The sequence below is a fragment of the Trachurus japonicus genome, chromosome 21, assembly GCF_045865225.1.
Source record: "Trachurus japonicus isolate A0001 chromosome 21, Traja_1.0".
Lineage (NCBI taxonomy): Eukaryota > Metazoa > Chordata > Actinopteri > Carangiformes > Carangidae > Trachurus > Trachurus japonicus.
In genome coordinates this window covers 22516968-22529295 of record NC_140927.1, presented here as the reverse complement: position 1 = coordinate 22529295, position 12328 = coordinate 22516968, and the positions used below count along the sequence as shown (strand labels likewise).

The window sequence follows — 12328 nt, the reverse complement described above, 5'->3', positions numbered from 1 at the left end:
GACCACGAGGGGAAAAAAGAGAAAAGAACGCAGCTATGCAAAATTTACAGAAACGCACAGAGCAAGAAAAAGATAGATGGAGTAGTCTTCTGTTGAACAAACATAGTAGCAAAAATATATATATTATAATCCCACTTTGACCCCTTTGTGTATGAAATGCCTTTTAATCTGTACATGTTTTGTTTACATCCGGATTTCATTAAAACACTGTAATATAGTGGAGACGTTATCACGTGAGATCTGAAATAAGTCATTATATTATCATATTAAAGGAAATGACCGATTTAATGACATTAAATCTGTGCTTTTTAAATCAGCCGAGTGCTAATGGTGCTGTTTCTAATGGCTTTTTAAAAACAACAAGAAATAGGTGTTGCAAGGGTTATTCATTAAAAAGTAACAATAGTATGTTTGTGTTATAGCTATAATGTTAGTAACACAACACGTGGACCACACAGATACTGTGTAGCTCAGTGGGAACAGAATCTATGAGTGAACTGTTGTGACACATCTACAGTTTGTTTTCCACTTGATTTCTATGCTGCAGTTTCGTTTTTAAAACATAAAAATCCACTTTTTAAGAAGCGTGACAATACAGCTGCTGCCACATCACTGAGTCAAAGAGCCCGCAACCTTGTTAGGAGAAAAAAAAGGAGAAAGAGAAACTGTGACAAACCACACGAATTTAGCATTCATAAAATATTTCAGAACAAATAGCTAGTAAAAAAACAAGAGAAATCACAAGATGCTGGAGCTTTTTGTGAGTCAAGTGGCATCTTAGATGTTTACTAACCCAGGATACCTGGGTGGGTTGAAGAGGATGCGTTGAAATCCTCTGCTTATTTTTCCATTAAACAATGAGAAAAGGTGAAATGACTGAACCCCCGCGTATCAGACGTTATCCAAGAGTTAATTTATAGATATTAGCCCTAATGACTCGTTGGGGTTGGACATGTTTGTGAGTGTGAGTGAGACACAAGAGGAGCCAGCGCAGAGGCAAGGCGAGGTGAGAGACAGAGGGAGAAGTGCCTTTAAATAGTGCAGCTGAAGCCTCTCGGTGCTCGGCGGTGCAGGGAGCAGCAGCAGCAGAAACTCGGCTCCTCGATCATAGCACAGAAACGCCTCCGAGACTCGCTGCCGCGCCGCTGGCACGCCACTTTTATTGCCGTGACCCGGGGCCCATTAATCAGCCTGCTGCGGGGCCCCTTGGCATGGCTCCTCCCTGCCCCCAGCGCTCCCCACCTCCTCCAGCCGCCCACCCCTCCCCTCTCCTCCCCCTCCCTCCCTCACTCCCCTCCCTCTCCGCCTGCTCTGCTCTCCCTGAACTCCTTTTCCCGGGGCCAGTCCGGCTTCAACAACATCCGCATCTGACGGAACTAAAAAAAAATAACGAAGTGTGTGCGTGTGTGTGTGTGTGTGTGTGTGCGTGCGAGCGTGGGCAGACGACGAGCTCCAGTGTGCCAATGTGCGGCGCGCAGCCACGTGTGTGCTCCTCGTTGCAAATTACACACAGACGGCGTTGAGAAATCACGTCGCTCCCGTTTCCTGTGTTTCCTGGAGCGACACATGCACCTTTCTCACTCTCTCTCTCTCTCTCCCACACACACAGACACACGCGATGTCACGCTGCCTTCACGGACATTTCTCTTTAACCTAAACGCAGCCGCAGCCACCACCACCACCACCACCACCACCACCACCAGCTCTAATGTAAAGAGGCGCCGCTTCTCTTCTCTGTCTGAGAGAGATCTATGTGGAGGAAAAGAAAGACAAACCAAGAGAGGAAACGATCCGTTCCGTTCCAGGCCGGGCCGGGTCAGCAGCAGCTGTAGCCCCACAGCTAAAGAGACAAGCCATGTGTCTCGCCGCGGCCTGTTAATACCCCTCTACGTGCCCACACAGAGCTGACGACCGATCTCATTTCCATGAAATTAATAGTGGTCCGGCTAAGATGAGAGGCTGCACCGGGGCCTCAAGGTCAGGATCAAGCACACGGTGGCACCGCCGGGAATAACACTCCGCTTTTGGATGCGTGTGCACGCTCCGCGAACCTGTTTTGAGCCAAGACGCTAAATCCTATCTCGGTCAGCGTTTTACCGCCGGCGTGGCGCTAGATAGCCTATAAGATGCATTTTAGAGTAGGCTACATAATTATTATTTGTATATAAAAAATATATACATATTTTTTAAATTATGTTAAGCTACATAAAATGCTGCGTACACATCAGCAGTGGAAAAGCTTTTGCATTTCCAATGATAATTTCAGAGCTTTCAAGCAGCAGTTTCCAGTATTGTTCCTGGGCGCCGGGCAGCGCTGCATTAGTGGCTTTTAAAAACACGACGCTTCATTATATTAGAGGAAGGAATCCTGCCAATGTGTCACATTGTGAGTGGACGGACGCCGGAGGAAAAAGGAGAGAGAAAGGGAGAGAGAGATAGGAGAGGAGAGGAGGAAAAAGGCAGAGTGTGTTGACGCCCATCCCCGCTGCTAAGAATAGTTTGCGCAACAAACAACTCCCGACGGCCGCCCAATCCATCACAGTGGTCGGCAGCAGCAGGCAGGAGGGGAGGGAGGGAGGGAGGGAGGTGGAAGAGGGGGGTGAGGAGGAGGAGGAGGAGGAGGGGGCGCAGCGGTCTGAGCCGCGTTTATAAACCAGACCGCTGGAGCGGAGCCCCGACTCGCACCATTAAACAGAAAACCACCGGGTGTTTTTTAGCGGAACCTCGCAGAGCTGTGCGCAGGGGCCTATTTCGGTGTTGTGAGCTTTTTTTTTTACAGGGAGGAGCAGCGGCAGCAAACAAGGAGAGAGGGATGGACTGATTAAGAGAAAGGAAAGAGTGAGAGAAAACAAGCTCTATCTATCTATCTATCTATCTATCTATCTATCTATCTTCCCTTCTTTTTTCCCCCTCCTCTCTCTCTCTTCTCCATGTTTCCTGCCTCTGACGACAAAGACTTGAACTCTCCCTGACCTGCGGTACACGCACCGGAACAAACACTGGCACCGCTCATCATTTCCCCTCCAGAGCCGAGGCCTCTGTGCTCCCAGCGCAGCGCAGCGGTCGCGTGCGTGAGAGAGAGAGAGAGAGAGAGAGAGAGAGAGAGAGAGAGAGAGAGAGAGAGAGAGAGAGAGAGAGAGAGAGAGAGAGACACTAGTGAACGTGACTGTATCACCAGCAGTTGACAAATGACCAACCAGACTAAACGCAGATCTACAGTCATCGAGTCCAGGACGCATCAATCATTCACAGACGCCCTCTCCTCTCCTCTCCTCGTGTTTACGATCTGACTTTGCGCGATCACGATTGCGCGTCAGGTCGCTGCAACAACAACAACCACCAGGAAACCGGGAATGTGGGTCTGTGTGTGTGACTGTGTGTGTGACTGTGTGTGTGTGTGTGTGTGTGTGTGTGTGTGTGTGTGTGTGTGTGTGTGTGTGTGTACACCGGGAGTGACGGCGCCCTTTCGCTCCGCGTCCCTGGAGCTTTGCCAGGCTCTGTGAAGCGCAGAGCTCCGATCAACTCTAAAAAAAAATGCAGTGTGACGCAGGATAATCTCCGCAGCGACGGGGGTGGGGTGGGGATAAACACGGATTAAATGCGGGCGCGCGCGCGCATACACACGGAAACCACACACATACATACACACACACACACACACACACACACACACACACACACACACACACACACCAAACACAACGAGGCGGTGTGTGTGTGTGTGTATGTGTGTCTGTGTGTCTGTGTGTGAGAGAGAGCCCAAAACGAGAGGAATTCTGCGCACACTGTCGGTGAACAAAATAGAAATCAGCGGGAACAAATCCAGGAAAACACATTAAAAAGAAAAAAGAAAAGAAAGAAAAAAACGCGCGCGGACCAAACGTGGAGCCTGACTACTTAACTACACAGCCTCGGGGCCACAGTCTCCACAGCGCGCACACACACACACAGCATCATAAAGAGAAACAGCGCGCAGGAGAACGCGAGTCCAATTTTAATTGTTATTGATTATCAGGCTGACGCGTGCCAAATGGTCCAACTGATCATCTCCAGTGGACTCGGGGGCTGTTGTAGCCCACAGAAAGTTGACACGCTGACAGAAACAGAGAGAGAGAGAGAGAGAGAGAGAGAGAGACAGAGAGAGAGGCGCTGGAGGGGGGAGATGGAGGAGGTGAGCGCTGCGCACACACACATACACACACACACACGGAGCGCGCTGCTGGTCGGAGCGCAGCGCGGAGCTGGAAGGAGCCAACGGCGACTCTTCAGCTGTCACATTATTAGCGGCCGAGCTGTAAACAAGGGGCCCCTGCGTCCTCCCGGGCCGCTGCACAGCCGCATGCAAGTCGGTGCACGGTTCAACTCCCCCCCGAGGCAGCACGGCCGTCAACAACGGTAACATTGTCAGCCCCCACCACCATCACCACCCCTCCTCCTCCTCCCCGTGCTGTCACTAGGGCCCGGGCGGCGGCTGCTGAACTGGCTCTATTCATCCCGGGCCAAATGAGGACTAAATGGCCCTTTATGCCACCAAAGGACCTGATTGTAATCGGGATGCGCATGCACGAGTCGCCCCGCGTTTACCGGAGGTTTCTTGACTTTTCTTTGAAACTGCTGGCGCTGCTGGATGCTCCTGATCAAAGCACATGACGCTATTTTTTTTTTATTTTTTTTTAAAGAAAAGAAAAGAAAAAAAAGCCCCCCTCCCCCCTTGCCCACCCACCGTAACACATATAGGTTTAACATAAGATGACTCATTGGTGTCGTGTGAAGTTGCGCATAAGGAGAAATGAACGGCTGGTTCAAACAGGTGGCCAATCGGTGAGGTGAACCACAGCTTTCACACATCTGACACAAGGCCCTCGATGTCAGGCTTTTTGAAAAGGTCACAGGTGACACGTGACGCTGCTGTGCGACCACGTGCTCATCTCCGCGGTGAGAAATACACAAATTAATTCAAAAACAAAAAAACACACAGTTTCTGCGTTGGAGGTCAAAAACTTCACACACTATACACGCACAACCAGCGGCGCGGTGTTGTGTACATCCATCCATCCATCCGCCTGGACGGACACACAGCAGCAGATAACACATTCCTGCTTGAAGAGCGGTTGCTGTAATAAACTCCTATCGCCATCATCCTGCTGTGCTGCCAAGCATCTGTGGGATTTCGTCAGATAGATGCCGGAGGCACAGACGCCTAAAAACACACACATACACACACACAAACGAGGGGGCCTGATCGAGCCTGCACAGACTCGGAGGAGGGAGCTGAGGTGTGGTGTGTCATCATTACTCTGCCGCTCAATCAATCTTCCCCATTGGCTCAGGCCGGAACGTGGTGGTGAAACTAAACACAATCATGACCGGATTTTTTTTTCTTTCTAATTAAAACCCATAGTCTATGTGTTTATACCACATCGGGTCACGGGATGCGACATCTAGCAGGAAAATAAAAAGACATCCAAATGATGCTTTTGGGGGACGTGATGGGCCAAAGGGGAGGAATTACTGTCCAAACAGCCCGTGCGTAATTGGATGCAGAAGCGTCCGTTTTTGTTTTTGTTTTGTTTTTTTTACGCCGGAGTATGGAGACTATAGTGTGATGTTGTGTGAGCTGTCTGTGGCTCGTCCCCACCGTCTCTCTGTGTTTCTGTGAAACAGCAGGGCTACTGCGCGGGGGCCCGACACGTCTCTGCGGGGAAGTGATCCGTGCGCTCCAGACCTCGGCGAAAACAAAAAGGTTTGTGGAGCGCTGAGAGAGAGAGAGAGAGGAGGAGGGAGGGAGAGGAGGGGAAGGAGGAGGGAGGGGGGCGGCTCTCTTGTTTCATCGCGAGGTCCCGGGAGGCCAGCACGGAGCATAGCTTCAATCAAACCGTGACGTCTCCTCCGGGAGCTGCGCAGCGCCTGGAAAACCGATCTCTCCTCGGCTCGCTGCCGTGCCTCCGCTTTTTGTTCACACGCACCTCGGCTCAGCAGCAGCAGCAGCAGCAGCAGCAGCAGCGAGCGCCGGCAGCGACGAGCCTGTTGTTTTATATCCAGGCGTGAGCGAGAAAGAGAGAGACACAGAGAGCGAGGGAGGGAGGGAGAGAGAGAGGGGGAAAAAAAAAGAAAAACAACAACAAGCGCGACAACAATAAGACAGACCTCATGTCTCCGAGTGGAGAGAAAAAAAACGGAACACGGGCATTTCCTTTGACGAATCTCACCCATTTCCCTGCTTATTTCCCCGACACATTAGAGCCGGTTTGATCTGGAAAAGTGGCCCCGTGATTTCACTGTCGCTCTCCCCCTGTCTGTGCCTAATATTCCCCACGTGCTCCTTATTGATTCCAGATTAGAAAAGCGGACAAACAGCAGGTTAATGGGTTTAAAATGGACGCGGTGTCCTCCTCCTCCTCCTCCTCCTCCACCCCCCAGCCCCACACTGACACATCCACTGTCACCAATCACTCAGCATCACAATATGACCCAGCATGCCCGGGGAGAGCAGAGAGGTTGGGCTGCTGCTGGTGGTGGTGCTGGTGGTGCCTTCAGGTGCGCACATCCACTATAACTCTCGTCTACACGTCTCCTGCGTGTTTTCAATGTTACTAACTGTATGTGAAGCACGTGAGACATGAAACAGAGGTGGCAGTGAAGCCTGCGGTTGGTTAACCACTGAAGCTTTTCTCCAAACTGCAGCCGATGTGTTCGTTTTAAGAAAAACTATTGCTCAACAAATCTCTAACTAACACCTTTCAGGTCACCACTAGAGCTCCCACACTGGCTTCAAGTATCGATATGGTCAATAAGCCTCGTTCACAATAAATTTGACCTGATTTCTGAGTAAAAAAACAAACAAACAAACCAAATGTTGAATTACTTTGGCGATCACAGAAACCTAGCCATGGATTATCACAGAGAGGTGCAAAGTTTAGTGTGACCCGTTGTCCCCATATTAGTAACCGGGTTAGATTTGAGCCAGCGAGACCACAAATGCTATAAATTTGACAAGAAGGCTGATACATTCAATTAGATGTAATGCTAATTAATTACATTTGGAGACATCCATGTTATTTCCAGCCAGTTGCGTGACAGACAGAAACAAACAAACAAATAGGCTAGATATTTTTCAACAACAGCTGAAGCCAACACTTCATATAGAAGATAATCATAACTCGAAAATTACAACCCCCCTGTGTTTCCCCTTGAACCCCACTTTGACAACTTCAGGGCCCGAGGGAATGAAGCAGGTTTTTGAAAGAGGTGTTAAGTCCTCTCACAGGAAGAGCGAGTGAGCGAGAGAGAAATCAGTCTGTCAATCTATGCTGAGCAGCTCTCCCCCTCCCCTCCCTCCCACGTCCTCCCCCTCTCTCCCTCCCCCTCTGTGTTCCAACACCTGGAGAACAGATCAGCCTCACGCTGACTTCACAGCGCACAGTGGAAAAATGATGCGCAAAACAGTCCGACGGGGTTCACTATAAATAAACTCGGCCCACACAATATGTGAACTATTTGTTTTTACGCTCCCACAGCACGAGGGAACACGCTCTGTTAACGGCCTCTGTGCTTTAAAGATCAGACTGGTTTTTGTTTTGGTTTTTTTGGTTGGTTGTTTTTTTTTTCCCAAAATGAAAGAAAAAAAGGTGGAGGCAGGGCCAGATATCTGAAGGTGTGACATCCACCACGTTATTATCACGGCCCAGATGCACAATCGATGACCTCTGCTTGTGTGTGTTTGTCTCAGTAGGATGCAACCACAAGATGACAATCAACTATTACGGGCTATCAACACCTCATCGTCTGTCTAATAAACCCGCACCAGAAAAAGTCCCCGCACATCAGCGTTTTCTACCAAAACACGCTAGATTTAAGTGGAACATAATGGCTCGTGACAGGATAACAGCGTGTTATTTGACCGGTTTGGTAAATAATTAGCCACACAGCCTCATAAATCAGCCTCCCTGTAATCATCCAGTGTAATTTTATTAATTAAGGTTTCAGCATTTTCCCCCTGATCTCCAGTGGTTGTTTGATTGTCGCTCCTCTCTACGCAGCGTAAATGTCTGACGAGCTCACGGCGCGTCCCTCTCACCGCTCCATCTCCGCACCAGCTGAGACCGAGGTTTCATTTAAATACAATTAAGCTTTTATTCTGCTTCAAAGCCCCCTGAAGTAGCCTCCACCTCCTCCTCCTCCTCCTCCCTCCCTCCCTCCCCACCCCCCCTAGTTAATCCCCCCTGCGCTGGGCCCCACGACTCTCCAAAGGTCCCAACACGAGGTCCTGCTCTCCAACCTGCTCCGGCGGACGCGTGCGTTTTTATCTGCGATCTTCCACCTACTGTATATATGTATGTATGCATGTATGGATGGCTGTGGCTATATCCTGTGCGGATTGGCTGCCGGGACTTAAGTGGTCTTTTAGTAGCTGCTTCCCTCACTGAGCTCGTCAATGAGCTGGAGCCAGCCAATATGAGGCACATCGATCGTCCTAAGAGAGCGTTCCCTAATTAGTGCCTGTGTGGCTCCCGGACAAGGCAGCATGGCACAGAACGGCACGGCGAGGCAAGGAGGGGGGGATAATAATAATAAAACTCCCCAGATATCAGCCCTCATCTCGAGATGGGGAGGGTGGTCCATGTAGAAGTAGGACAAAGAAAAGTCCCGGACGGATCTGCTTTTTACGCGCTGCAGCCCCGCGGAGCAGCTTTGAGGAGAAATCGTGAGAGGAAGACGACTCAGCCTGGATCTCATCCAACGCGCCTTGCAGCACTTAGCCTATTTCAATTAAATAGCAACTTTATATGAAGTGGTTCACACCGATCGCTGCCACCCACGGTGCCGTATAGAGGGAAGATGACTGTAATAGGGTGGTGGGGAAAAAATCCTTTAATTCTGATAATGGCGGAGCAGAAACAGCGGAGCGGATTTTATTTATTTTTTTAAAAAGTGGTTTAAAATGCGTCTAAAGTTCGTGGAGCTGTGGAAAAACTCTCAGGGAGCGAGTGGCAGGTTTGTTTTACACGGTTCAAACTTTGTTATTAACGAGTGTGTGGGGAGGAGGAGGGGGTTGACACTTCCAACCCCCCCTATTACAAACAGGAGAGCTGCGGGGATCGGGAGCTACTGCTGAAAGGCGGGGGGTGGGGGTGGTGGGGATGTGGGAGGGGGGGGGGGGGTCCTAAATGGCGTTACATGGATCCTCTCCGTGCGCAAAAGCATATTCCCCCTCCTGCGCTGCACAGAGAGCGAGAGGCTGCGAGACAAGACAGAGTAGCGCAAAGTCACATCAGAGAACACCTGCAAGACATGAAGCGTGTGTGTGTGTGTGGGAGAGAGAGAGAGAGAGTGTGATTGAGTGAGAGAGGGGTGGCATGGTGCCAGAGTGGTTTCCGTCACCTAGACAGGAAGGTGAGCGGCCCCCACCGCCCCGCAAACACCTTCTCCCAACACCACCTCTGGGACCGACGAGACGACTGATCAGCGTCCACTCTGTCCAAACAAAGCCCCCTACACACCTCCCCCATGAACACACACATATATACACACACACACTCAGCTGTCACACCGACACACACGCAGACACACAAACACGCACGCACCGCGGGGATGCCCTCCAACTGAACTGAAGCGTGTATAAACGGAGCAGCGCCGCTCGCTTCCCTTTGGCAGGGCGAGGCTGGATTCCGTAACCTTGTTTAGCGCAGAAGCTCCGTGTGCGCGCACGCACACGCGTACATACACACTCATACCCCCCACTCGCCTCACAGGCGCACACACACACACACACACACACACACACACACACACACACCGTCACACAACAGAGTGCGAAAAGCCTGAATATTCACCATCGAGGACGGCGCCACTTTCAAGTCCGTTAATCTCCAGGACGTCCTTCTCACCTCGGCCCGGTTTGACAGGACAGTTGTGTGGAAAAAAAAAAAGGCCAAGCTCACGGTCGGATCATTATGTGTGTGTGTGTGTGTGCGCGTGTTATTTATCAACCACATGCCACTGCCCCGCCGAAACGCACAAAGACCACCCTATGCGCTATTCTTAGAAGTGGCCGATCCTCTCTCCCAGTCTCTGCGCACAAACACCGGGGCTATCACGATCAGACACAACCGCACAGGACGACTCATCCTGATTTAAAAAAAACACAATCACACCACACAGCAACACAACAACACCAGCTGCTTTAAAACAGTCTTAGATGTTGTGGTCCCGTTTACAAAAAAAAAAACAACAACACACAAACACATACAGACGCACTGTCCGTGTTCTGCTCTCGTGCAGAGGAGAAAACACGCGAAAGATTTCTTTTAATTCTATTTATCATTAAACGCCTCACCTGGGTAATTAGTGCTGGTTCCAACCGTGGTCCGTGCGCTCCACTGACGCCTTTTTCCTGTTTTGCCAAGTTAACTCGGAGGGCAGCGATCCGTGCGTAGACGTAGACGAGCCCGGTTATGGTCCTGTCTGCTGGAGGCAGACGATCCCGGCCGGAGAGGAGAAAAAAAAACAACTAAAAGTGTCTAACAGGTTATCCACTTGTCACGAAACAAAACAAGTCTTACATACGAACCGCTCGGTCTTTATTCTATTGTCTGTGGGGAAACTCTCATCCATGAACCTATATCTGAAACGGACTTTTTTGCTGCTGCAAATGTCACTTGGGTTTCCATAAAGCAACAAAAAAAGATCCTGCGCGGAGGAAACGCGGACGTCAGTGGCAGAAGAGAAATCCACACACACACACAAAAAAAAGAAGAAAAAAAGAGGATCCGTTAAAGGTGGTTTAAAGTCGGAGAGCCGCTGCGCCGCACGGCCCGGGCCCCTGAAGGATACAGGTGGCGAGGTCGGAGGACTCGCTGAGAAATTAATTCAGCTCGGCCGTACCTCGCAGCAGCGCCATGTTGGGTTTGAGCGGAGCACGCCGTCCTCGGAAAAAGCCCCTTTCTCCCGCTCTCCGTCACTCCATGTCCTCTCCGACTCAGGAATCCGCGTCTCGGAGGCTTCGTTGAAGGTTATACCGTGGAGCTTTCCGTCCCGCGTTCTCTTCGAGTATAGTAGAAGCGGACAGACAGCCCGGTGTGTACGCGAGCAGCCCCCGGTTCGCACCGAGGACGCACGGAGCTGTTCGGGGAGTGCCGCACGGAATGGATGAACGCTGCCGAGACCGAGCGACTCGCTCCACTCCCACTCGCGCAGACTCTACCCAGAAGGCCAGTCGGGAGACCGCAATTACCATAAGCCTCCAGCGCACGGCAGTGGCTGCGCGCGCACACGCACGCACACACACACACACACACCACACTGAGACACACACAGAGCGAAACACACACACACATGGAGCGAGCGAGAGAGAGCGAGAGCGAGAGAGAGAGACAGACACGAGCTCCGCTGAAACTCCAAAACAGGAATAGGCGAGGTTTTCGCAGCAGAAATAAGGCAGAAAATGAAGTAATAATGATCATGACGGCAATAATGACACAAATTACATGGAAAGATAAGCTAAATGCTTTAAAATGAAAGTGAAATTAGAATAAAAATAGAGCTTTAACTAACGGAAAGGTGCACAAATAAAGCCAAATTTAAACTTTTAATCATTTATCATATGAAGCTATAGCCTATATTTAAACATTATATCAGAAACACTGTTATTGCCCAATTTAAAGACAAGGATCTCTCAAAAGGTGGAAATAGGTGCATATAAATGTACAGATTGATTAAACAGGCTACTATAAAATACTATATACTGTAAATGTGTCTCTGAACACTGAATGAACTGTAACCTCCACATATTCATCTCTTCAAACCAGTGTGGGGGTTTTCATATCCTCCAAATTTTAGTGTTGTTTACATTTTCTCCCTACAATTTTTTTTTCCTTCTCCAAGCCAACAGATAAGGTAAATCTGTGGAGCACACGGCTGTAGAGAGAGAGAGAGAGAGAGGAAGAGAAAGAGTGGGAGAGACAGAGAGGGAGAGGCAGCTCAAGGCTGGGGCACATCTGTTAAGGCTCCCATGTCAAGTGAAGGAGGAGGAGGAGGAGGCTATGAATATCAAGCCTGAGGTGTGTGCATCATGTGCCTGCATGTGTGTGCGTGTGTGTGTGTGTGTGTGTGCAGAAGAGAGAGAGGGAGAGAGAGAGAGAGAGAGAGAGAGAGAGAGAGGCCAGCAGACAGACAGACAGTCAGACAGATAGAGGCAGAGTAGGAGTAGGAAAAGAGAGGGGGACTTGAAAATGGAAGGTCTGGCTGCGTTTGCCACAGCTGCTGAAAGTAGGAGTTAAACCAGACGGTCATAGGCAAACAAACACAGAGCTCTCAAAGCATTCACATA

General features: G+C 50.1%; 1 protein-coding gene across 2 annotated transcripts in view; it reads right to left on the bottom strand.

The window, feature by feature from the left end:
* bcor (BCL6 corepressor) overlaps positions 1-11206 on the bottom strand; it is a 36367-nt gene extending 25161 nt beyond the window's left edge. Inside the window, exon 1 of one of the 2 annotated variants that reach the window (XM_085765659.1) lies at positions 10337-11206. The gene's annotated coding sequence lies outside the window, so the exon portion shown is untranslated. The remainder of the gene's footprint in view (positions 1-10336) is intronic. The other variant, XM_085765660.1, reaches the window with a different exon arrangement.
* Between the last annotated feature and the right edge of the window lie 1122 nt (positions 11207-12328).